At 38.7% G+C, this 10848-nt stretch overlaps 1 protein-coding gene and 1 long non-coding RNA gene across 4 annotated transcripts in view; one reads left to right on the top strand and one right to left on the bottom strand.

The window, feature by feature from the left end:
- Window positions 1-450: 450 nt before the first annotated feature.
- CSGALNACT1 (chondroitin sulfate N-acetylgalactosaminyltransferase 1) overlaps window positions 451-10848 on the top strand; it is a 24954-nt gene continuing 14556 nt past the window's right edge. Inside the window, exons 1-2 of one of the 3 annotated variants that reach the window (XM_071742731.1) lie at window positions 451-1210; window positions 2156-2224. The gene's annotated coding sequence lies outside the window, so the exon portion shown is untranslated. Of the gene's footprint in view, window positions 1211-1278; window positions 1674-2070; window positions 2225-10848 lie in introns of those variants that run through there. The other 2 variants (XM_071742729.1, XM_071742730.1) reach the window with 2 other exon arrangements.
- LOC139795751 (uncharacterized) overlaps window positions 6385-10848 on the bottom strand; it is a 6253-nt gene continuing 1789 nt past the window's right edge. Inside the window, exon 3 of the long non-coding RNA XR_011725675.1 lies at window positions 6385-8698. This is a non-coding gene — a long non-coding RNA (uncharacterized lncRNA). The remainder of the gene's footprint in view (window positions 8699-10848) is intronic.

Raw genomic sequence — 10848 nt, forward strand, 5'->3', positions numbered from 1 at the left:
TGGGGAGAGCCTAAAAAAGCTGCACACTGCTTGATGCACACAGAGGACCTTGCCCTCAGTTTACAGGTCTGAAAGCTTAGAAAATTCCATACTTCACTGGCAAATTGGCAGAAGCTTATCTGCCATTTATGAAAACACTTTTTAGGAAGGAACTTCATTTTCACTTGGAACAATCTGAAGAGAAGCAATAAAGAAATATTTTTTCCCTGTAGAAGTTTTCTTAATAGAGAAATAACATAGACAGAAAGAATTTTATCTACTGGTTGTACTTCCTTTCCTCCTGCTGCCTTCCCATGCATCCAGGCTCATAATGTCCCCGAGGCATCACTGACAAATGTAGAAATAGCAAATAAATTCTAAATGAACCAGCTGCATATGTTTGTCCACACTTTTAATCCTGCAGTCATGTCGAAAAGTGAGTTCCACGGTTTATATTTCTCCCTTTATGAATCCCATTATTCTTCCTTGCAGGTTCTTTCTGTGCACATCTTGTGCATTGCCTTGTCAGTTGGAGTGGCATTCACCACAAAAAATGTTGTCTGCAACCTTATTTTGAGAAAGCCACTGCAGGTCCCCTTTGTTTGCGGTGAAGCCCAGGAGGGAGTCCAGCTAACCAGGCAGAGGCTGGAGTAGTTTGAAGTGTGTTTTGAATGCCTTTGCTTGGGACTCTGTGGCTTGTAAAAGGGATGCAGGGTGGTCTCCCCTTCTGCAGAGATCTGTGTAGTAACACCCTGTATGTGGAGATGGATGTGACTTTATTCCCTTTTATCCAGGTTGCTTGATTTCCTTGCTACACTCACAGTAAACAGACTGCTTCAGCCTCTGAAGATGTCTTCAGTCATGGAGTGGTCATCCCTGAGAGGGAGATTTCACTCATCCCTCATCACTGCAGTCTCTGGTGGCTTTCCCAGCTCTCTGCACTAAACACAGAGCTACTAAACTAAACACAGCAGCATGCTGCTGCTGATTTCCTTCAGCCAGTGAGTGCTGCTTGGACTATAATGTTGATGGAATCGCATTAGAAGTTTCCTCTGTAAGTACCATGCCTTTCAAAACTCCTTCCCAACAGCATGCTGAGTGGTATGAGCAGAGCACAGAGTTCCAGCAGGCAGGCAGTCATCACCACCACCCTGCTCTTGAGCTAACAACCACCAGTTTGAATATGCCTTGCCTTTTCCCCAGGACCACGCAGTTTTGGTAGTGAATGCAGGTATGTATATGTGCCTAATTACCCCTCCTTGTGTGCAGCAAAAAGCAGTTGAGCAGCGTGTTTATAGGAACTGTTCCTGGGAGCACAAAGGAGCACGGCTCATATAAGAAGAGTGGGACTCTCTCCAGCCAGCCCTGAGAGACGATGCTGAGAGCATATTGAAAAGCTGTCTTCAGCAAAAGCTTGCAAGCTTAACAACTCTGTTCACTGTTCCTATTGCACAGTGGGCTCTTTGACGCAAGAGAAAGAGCTCAGAAAGAGCTGCCTTCTTTTTTTTTTTTTTTTTTTTTTTCTTCCTCTTAAATCCGCCTGGCCAATTTAAAGCTTGTGGCTATTTCTTCCCCCTCGGGGAAAGCTGATGTGAGGATTTTCCTTTTTAACAGTTCATTCCCTGAAACTGGTTTTTTTTTTTCTTGTTTGCCATTAGAATATGTTGGAGCTCAACACAAGGCTTTCATTGCAGGTCAGTGGATGAACCCTTGACCAAAGCATTTAACATTTGAGCGGAGCTTTAGCTTTATTTTGGGAGGAAAAAGCAATGTAAGAAGGTTGTATCATGTGAGCCCATATGTGCCTACTACTGGAACAGGAATCTAATCAGGTCTCCAGTGACTGAGTTCTGTACATACAAATTTACTATCTTTCTACTGTAGACAAATGTACCAAATTATTATTTTATTGAGACTCGAGGTGACATCAGAGTTGTGTCTGTATTATTTAATTCCTGAATGTCTCTACTCCCTCAAAATGCAATAAACCTTACTGTGAGTTTAATATATAAAGTTTTGCCAGTGTGTTTCACAAGGATTGGTTTTTTTTTTGTTTCAAGTTAGATTTTTTTTTTTTTCGCTTCTTTCCAGCACACTTTACTGGAAAGTGTATTGCTCCTGGGCACATGCTGTCTGCAGGGAAGATAGTTATTTGCTATTTTGTATTTCTTCTTAGATTGCTATCAAGAGAGCTAAGAAAGGATGTAGACATATTGTTAATGTGTCTCTTCGAGCTGTATTTGAGGTAAGGCAAATCTCCTTTCTCTGTTTCAGAGATTCAAATATTAAGTAGATGCAGTATTTAATTTACAGTTACTAAGATTATCTTGTTGCTATTTGTTTTTCTTGTTAATAAAATGTGAATATATTTGTCACAAAGCTGTTCCTTGTCTACGTGACATAGAAAATCCTGTACTTTTATTTCAGCAACATGCACCACATATTTGCATTTTCCTATTAGCTTCTGTGCCTTAGATCAATGGGAGATATTTTTTTAATTGCTAAAGTTTTCTCCTCTACTAAGTGTGTGAGTGAGTGGATTTCTAGCCCTTGGTAGGCAATTCTTTTGTAAACTTTGTAAAACTGAGTTACAGATCGTTTGCACTGTGAATCACTTTCCTTTTTATGGTAATGTTTACCTTCAGTGGAGTTGTTTTCAAACATATACAGTGCATTTTTAGTGTATTTTTTTACAGCACTACAAAATAAAATGGAAAAGAAATTATTCATATCAGACTGTTTATTTCCCTCTCCATGTTGCCTGTTATGGGACATATTTGGTTTTAAAAGATTGAATTACTTATGAGGATCAGAACAGCTGAAAGGTGTTACTGCAAAATTGGCCATATGCAACTGCATTGAAAATAGAATTTTTATGGGGTACCAGTGATGATGAGCTATGATTAGTGCCTGGGGAATTAGAAAATACTACTTGTTTATATTTCTTCTCAAGCAATATAAGAACTTGCCATTCAAGGGAGATTATTTTCTTTTAGTTTTTTCTGTAGCAAGGTTACAGTTTCTGTGATTCAGGATTTTGGTATATGCTTTCTCTAATGTTATCATTATTTAAATCAGTCCACCTGAATCTTTGTGACATCTCTTACAAAGGGAAGAAGAAGAAGGGTACTACTGCTCCAGAAACATTTTTAATTTAGGAAAATGTTCTAAATCTATTGTGCTTGGCTTCTCACTTCTCTGAAACTGTTCGCTGCTGAAATTCCCAATAGTGTTGGCTCCATTCAAGAAATCTGTCTTTTTAACAGTTTAGTGAGAGGCTTGGGGTGGCATGGGGAATGTTGTAGGGCAGAGCTACAAAGCTTCACTGAGCTATTTTTAATCTTACAGAGCAAAAATATTTACTACTATAAGAACTTATAATACTCAAATGAATAAATTCATTCAGAGGTGGTTTTAAAATCCATTGAGGCTTAACTTTCTTTAATCAACATCACACCAAATCTTCTCAGCTTTTTCTGTCATCTGTTTTAGAAGTTGCAAATACATCCTGTCACAGTGCAAATGCACAACGTATGCCTGCAACTTGTTTTCTACTGTCAAAAAAAGAAAAAAAGCAAAAAAGCTTATTCTATACAGTTGAAATTATCTTAAATTGAATGTGCCTTAAAAACCTTAACATTAAGCAGTATGATCAACTAATGCAGTCTTTGTATAACATGCTTTCTAAACCCTTTTCTCAACAAATTAGATTCCATCTCTGATCCACCATCATGGGCAGAGTGTGTATTATTGGAGATTTCATCCTTTCCTTCATCATTTCTAGTTTGTGAGGTAGTCAGCCCTATTTCTTGAGGGGAATTTCATGATTGTTGACATTCCTACTGACATTACTTTGCCAGAAAGCATGAATAAGGGAGGGTAAATGATGCAATGCTTTGGTGTGTTCTTTGGGATCTTAAGAGTACCTTAACATTAAACATTGCTGAGGTCTTCAGCCTGCCCTAAGCTCTATGAAGCTGCAGTTCTGCCAACCCATTGGAGCCAGTCTGTCAGTTTAACTGGTGGTCAAGAGAAAGGGCTTGCAGAGATGGTGTGGGCATGGTGGGGACAACTGGATTGCATGAAGCATCCTCCTACCCAGAAAGAAAAGAATAACAGAACAGTGCTAGAAATTCTGCTTAAGTGAAATCCTGGGGAAATTCTTTTTGTTTCCTTTTTCCTCTCCATTGTGAGACTGCAACTGCTCGTGCAGTTAACTGGCAAGATGACATGGAACAATATGCACTCCAGCAACTTTGGAACAGTGTGCAGATACCCCTGGGATCTGTTTCTACTGCTGAGGGTTAAGGCAGCAATAGGTTTCTGGCTTGATGTTTCTGCAATTTTTTTTTTTTTTTATATCTAGGGCTATAAATAGTTGACAGTTCTCAAACTGAATAATCCTCTCTTCTTCTCCAGGATGGGAAACTGGATCAAGGTTTTGAAAGCTAAAAGCCTGCAGCCAGATATCCCTATTAATCATCTGGTTTTAATGTTGCATAGATTTTGAAGGAATTCTTTTATTCCTGTTCTGTGTATGGTGAGAAGACTCAACTCACAGACTTTCCAGTGGGCCAGTAACAGAACCAGAAGCAGGACTTAACTCTCCTGCATTTCATCTCAAAACTCTGTTTACTACATTATATTCTGCTGCATAGCTATATTTAAAAATAGAATCACCTAATTTTGAAAAGAGTTGAGCCATCAGTGACTCCACCTCATTTGGACACAGTTTACTAAGTGATCACTGCTTTTGAAAGTTGGATTGATAAAAAGTTACAAGGTAAAATACTCCAACTACCGTAGGGACTGGACATCCAAAGGGCTACCAGGCACAAGCACAAAAGCAGATGTCTTCAGTGACTTTCATGTGTTACTCAGACTGTCACTGATGGTCCCTTGTTTGTGTTTCCCTCACATCTTTTGCTGGGATGTGAATGGTGAAAGGTAAGGAGATGTTGTGTCACCCCTACTGCCACTTCTGCTACCAGTGCTATGTCAGCTACATCAGGGAGGGCTTACAAAGCAGAACATTTCAGTCTTAAAAATGTGATTTAAATCCTTATATTATTTAAGAGGTTTTTCCATCGTTTTTCCCTAAGAATTTAATTCAGAGAAGATGCTAATATAAGTGCACAATGTGGTGATCCTAAAGAAATCAGGCAGAATTGCACCTGTCAGGCACCAATTGTAATCACTCACTGTTGGAACAAAGGGGCTTCCAATTGTGAATTCCATTGTGTGAATTTCTATTTTTTTTCCCTCTTGTAACCAGCCACCCACCCCCTGATAGTGCTGTTATATTTCAATTCATTCAGTCAAGAGTGGATCTATATTTGGGTTCTTCTCCTTCATGTATCCTAGAACTGATCTTTTCATTAACATTTAGGATGATCACTTAGGTACTGACATCCTTCACAGTGGGAAACTTTAAGAGCTGTATTGATTTGCAAAGGAAGAGCTTTACTCTGGCACAACAAATAATCTTTCATATCTGTACTTTTAATGTGGAACCAGTACTTAGGAAAATCATTCCTCTTCAATTAGAATAGTCTGAAAATAGAGGTAACAGTTCTGAAACACCCTTTTTATAGGACAATTTTTATTGTCCTATTTGTGAGAAGGGGAAGCTTCTTGATTTCCAGGAAGAGATTTTAAAATCAATTCTTTAAAAGCTTGTAAAAACTGTTAGCAAAATATCCAGTAGTGTGTGTTGTGAATTTGGGTACCTGCACTGTTTTTTTTTTTTTTCTCACCAGACTGCTATTTAGTAAAACAAATATCTGAAGGGAATATATGTATCACATCAGAATATTGACTCAAATTCTAGTGGGTTAAAACAGAAATATTTTAGATGGATGCACTTATTATGAAAGTGATGGTTACTAGCTTAGAAACTGATGTAGAGTTGTTTGAGACACAGGGATAGAAAACAATTTAAAGAACATGTCACCTACAATTTGCTGGATAGTATAAGGTGATCCTGTGAGATAAAAGTCAGGGGTGAATTTTTTTCATGCTTAATTGGACCAAGTATATGTATTTATGTATGAATTAATAAGCTGTTGCACAAATATTGTTGCTTTCTCTTAGAGTTGTTCAGGAAATGAAAAGCACTTATGTAGTGTTAAAGGAATGAAGGAAAATGTCTTAGCATTAGAGAAGGGAAAATAAATCTTCACTCCAAGATCCTTAGGAACTAACTATACTAAGAATTATACAAACTATATGAGATCACTGCAAATCTAAAGTTCATGGAAAAATGTGTTTTGAGAACACCAAACCTCTTAAAAGTATTGTAATGAGTTAGTAGCTCTGATTTTTAGATGTGGCCAGGAAGAGTTTAGAATTTTGCTTGCATATATGTTTGCATCCATCCAAATGTGATCTAAACTTCCTTTATGACACTTGATTCTGGAACTGCCTTTTGCTATGACAACGAGGTAGAAGAAAGTGTAGAAGGCTTTTGTTGCATCCCATGTTTGGCAGCAGTTCCAGGGAGTGTTACATGTACCAGGAGAGCCAGAACTATACAGGATGCCTGAATGTGCCTGGTATTCTGGGTTCTACAGGGAGTCTGTGGGATGCAGACCACTTCTGTTTTACCAGAAGGATGTTTGACACTGAGCTGCTGGTTATTCCTCGTTAGCACAGGTGGGCAAGTGAGCTGTGTCCAAGGAAAACATAAGCTTTTTTTTAGAGATTTAGGGGAGGTATGTTACAGATTTTTTCCAGTTAGCTCAGGGCTGTAATTTTCTTACCTTCTTTGCAGTTTGTTTGCTTGATTTGGTAAACAGGTTCATCTGGTGGTAAAGCTTTTTTTTTAAGGTAGTCATCCATTTCTTATTTTGCAAATGAAGTCTTTTTAGCTTTGAACTACCAAAAAGGTCATAGCTTCAGAGTCTAAGTCAAATAAACTTGGCTGGCAACTGCTTAGTAATCTTGTAAACCTATTAAACCTCAGGAGCAGAAGAGACACAAAGGTATAGATTAAATTTAAGAATTAGGATTAAACAAAATTGCAGTTTCACCTCTTTCCTAGGATAACAGCCTGCAAAGAGCTTTGAAAAGGCTTTGCATTTCTGATGGACCCCTCTGCCATTTTGCTGAAGTCATCTTTATTTGGTTTTTAACTCCTATTCCCCATACCAAGGATTTTCCACTTGTTTGATATAACACTATAATTTTACTACCAGGCAATTCCAGCGTGCCCTTTGTGTGGTTCACATATTTCTCCTCCTGTCTATAGGTCTGGGGTTTCCAGTTATTTCCATATTCATTGAGCTCAGTCACTATGCAGCCAATTGAAACAGGCAGGCTGCTTGATGTCTTTTCCACTCCAGGAGTAATTCAATCAGGGAGTGGTTACATTATTTTTTCAGACCTTCACTGTGCTGGCCAGGTGATCTGCAGAGGAGAACAGCATCATTATTAAAAAGGCTTTGGCATTTCATACCATTTTCTGCTTCTGCAGCTTGTAATACAGCTAATGGTACTGTCTTGATGTTTTTTCTAATATGCATGATTCAGATGTAATCAGAGGAGGTGTAGAAAAGAGGATGAATGAGTCATGAGGCTGTATTTATATTTTATGAGATTGAGTTTCAAAGCTGCTGGCTCCTGTGAGATCCTTATTCACTGATGTATTTGAAGTGCTGGTACTCACACAGCAGATTAAATCTATTTTTTTTTTTTTTAGTTTCCTTTTGCAGTTCCAGTTTTCCTCTGGAGTCCCATCCTAGACTTAAAAAATCCTTAGTGAAAGAAGCTTGAAATGGGTACATTCCCACAGAAATATTTCAACTTTTGCAAAACAGCAAGGGAAAGAAGTGGCTGTGAATGGAAAGTCTTTGCACAGTTCTTGCAGCTATTATAATCTTAATCTTGGTTGACTGTGGTTCTCTTCTCCAGACAACTGGAGGGAGTAGGTGAGCCTTTGCTGCTACAGGAATCCATGAGAATTTCTTGCTTCTGGGAAGAGCTAACTGGATGTCCCTTGCTATCAAGGGGAATGAGTCCAAGGGAAGGATAACCTCTTTTCCAGAGCTTCCAAGGAAAGAGGGAAGGTGGGGGTGAGATTGATCAGAGTCCTGGTGTGGTAAATATCAGCTTGAGGTGGCAACTGCATTTTTCTTTGGAGTTCCTGAGCCAAACTGTGAGCTTCTGGGCATTATTTCATGCTGGTGGAATCACACCCAGTCAGCCAAGATTTGCCTCCTCGGTGAGACTTTCCTGCTGCTTTTTTTTTTTAAGATGTTTGTTTTATCTTTATTTTGTCTTTAAAATACATACAAATAAATTCTGTGAGCTCAAGAATTAGAACCATATTGTGTTCGCAGTTCCTCCCAACTGTGTATGCACCCCCATTAAGGTGATTTTGATAAAATTATTTGGCTCATTTTAACATTTTATCCTTTGCAGTTAAAAGCCTTCATGTTGGTAAAGGCCTCTTTAGCTTACTGTTTTCTCACTGCAGGTGTCATGGGCAACTCCAGTCTTGGCACTTGCCCCTTTCCCCCAATTTATTTGGCTTATTCAGTTTCTGTGAACAAATAAAAGTTGATCTCTCCCTTTTGTAGTTTGCCTGACTCACTCCATTTCATAAAAGTCACAGATGGCCAAAAAGTTTGTTGTAGCTGAACTCGGACCCATTTGGACTTGCTGTGATAAATATACTTGGTGGCAGGAGGAGTATTAATGCTTCCAAACCTCAGCCTGCCTTTAGGAAGACCAAAAGCTGGGAATTCCTTGCTGGTAGAGGCCACAGAGTCCACTTCTTCCTCCTTGATGAAAGAGGGGTGGTTCTGGTCCAGGTCCTGTTGTGCTCTGTAAGGCTCTCTCAATGGTCTCTGCAGATACATATGTCTTGAACATTTTGTTGTTTTGTTTTTTTTTAGTTTCCCCCCTAAGCACATCTCAGAATCTAAGCCAGCTGCTACACCTCCTTCCTTCAGCAAAACAACTTCAAACCACACTGAGGTTTTGTGGCTCTTTGTAGCTGCAAACCTGCTTGAAGCCAGTTTCTTCTTGCAAGGTTATTTTAGCAACAATATGATTTTAAGTGTTTCCCCAAAATTCCCTCATCTTTTGTCTCCACTTGTTTACTCCTCACTTCTAAGCACTTTTTTCCACCCCTTTGGCAAAGCAGAGAGGTTTATGTGTCCTCAACTTGGGTACATCAGTGCTAATGGCCAGAATGGAGGAATTCATGAGGAGCACAACCTCAGTTTAATCGTCTCCCTTCTGTTTCCTCAAATGAGGGTTTCTGTTTGGAACACGTGTTGCTTTTAACAAACTTGTTGCACTCCTATGGTCTGAGCATTCAGCATCTAAAAATCAGGGCCTGTGAAGAGCCTCCTGCATTACCAGATCCAGGCTCTCCTTCTTGTTTGCAAATAAATATCATCTTGTCAGGCAATACATCTCCTTGCATACACAAAGTCTGTAATTTGAGTGCTGGGCTTAAAAGTTATAGGCTTAGTAATGAATTTTAAAGTTTGTATTTCTGTTCATTAGTGACCATATACAAGTGATGTGAAGGTGCAAAGCAAGCTGATGTGCTTCCAGGCTGCTTTCAGATGTTATTTTACAGTGTACATGTTGAACTAATCAGAAGGATTTGAATCAATTTTTAGATTGATTACATGAGTTAGCGGGGAAAAAGATAATTAAATTTAATTTAATTTTCAGCTAAGTTAGGTCATGGACTGGTCTAAATCGTGGCTCCTGGCTTTGGCATCTTGTCAGATGGTCTATTTGCAATGTTCATTAATAGGAGTTACTACTACTGTGATGGTGTTTTAGTCTGACACAGTACTTGACAAAGGATCAATGCAAGAAAACCAGACTGAGATTTAGCAGATAATACTGTTCTAAGCCTTGGAAATAATTTTTTTTCCTTTAAAATGAAACTACAATAAGTTCATTATGACATTAGTAATAATTTTTTTTCATTAAGCTCAAACATAGATACTCTCTGTATTTTTAATTCCAAATTATTTGGGATATGACATCAATGCAAACTGTTCTGAAGTCTGGTAAGATCCATGGCTTTCCAGAATAAATGGAAAAAGCTATTGAGAAAGTCCATGTTTACAGGAAAAATGTAGCAAGGGTAACTAAATGTGTCCAGCTGTAAGGCTCTAAAAATAGTTTTCATGTTGTGTCTGCTGTGCCTTTGAAATCTACCTAGGAGGCATAAAATCAGAGGTACAAAAAGATTTGCTTTCCATCCCTACAGCTGACTGTAGTTTTCTCTAGGAAATTCTAATTTGTAAATTCTTTCTCACTTGATTTATCAGGAGTTACTGAAGTAATGCACGTGACTTCCTCATGTCATCTGAAAAGTATTAATAAGCTCTACTGTCTGTGTTCTTTATGGCTCTGAATAGTGGGACAGAGGTGCTTTGTCCAGCATATGGATGTTATTTACAGCACAGGGAAGTGTGCCTTGATGGTTTTCTGTTACAGCTGAACTAGTCCTACCCTTTACAAACGTTCCTCTTCTCATATTGCATCATCATTACCTTAACTCCCTGGGTAACCTCCCTTTACCAATGGAAAAAAAATGTAGTGACCATTCCAGTAATATCCTGCTTTGTGGGTTTTTTTTTTTGGTTACATGTTTCCATGTCTCTAATGAAATACAAATTCTGCTTTCAGAGCCCACCGTGTCCTTTGTTTCAAGTTTGTTTCAAGTTCAAAGCCTGAGCAGTGCTTTACTTGTAGGAGAAACCTCATCTAGTGACATCACTGCTACACTGGTGAAAAAAAGTGGTGTGTCCTTTAGAAAGTCTTCCCAGTGTTCCCATTTGATGGATGCACTGTTTCCCAGCTGAGATGGATCCTATGCTGATGTATAATATATTA

This window comes from Heliangelus exortis, chromosome 4 (assembly GCF_036169615.1).
Source record: "Heliangelus exortis chromosome 4, bHelExo1.hap1, whole genome shotgun sequence".
Classification (NCBI taxonomy): Eukaryota; Metazoa; Chordata; class Aves; order Apodiformes; family Trochilidae; genus Heliangelus; species Heliangelus exortis.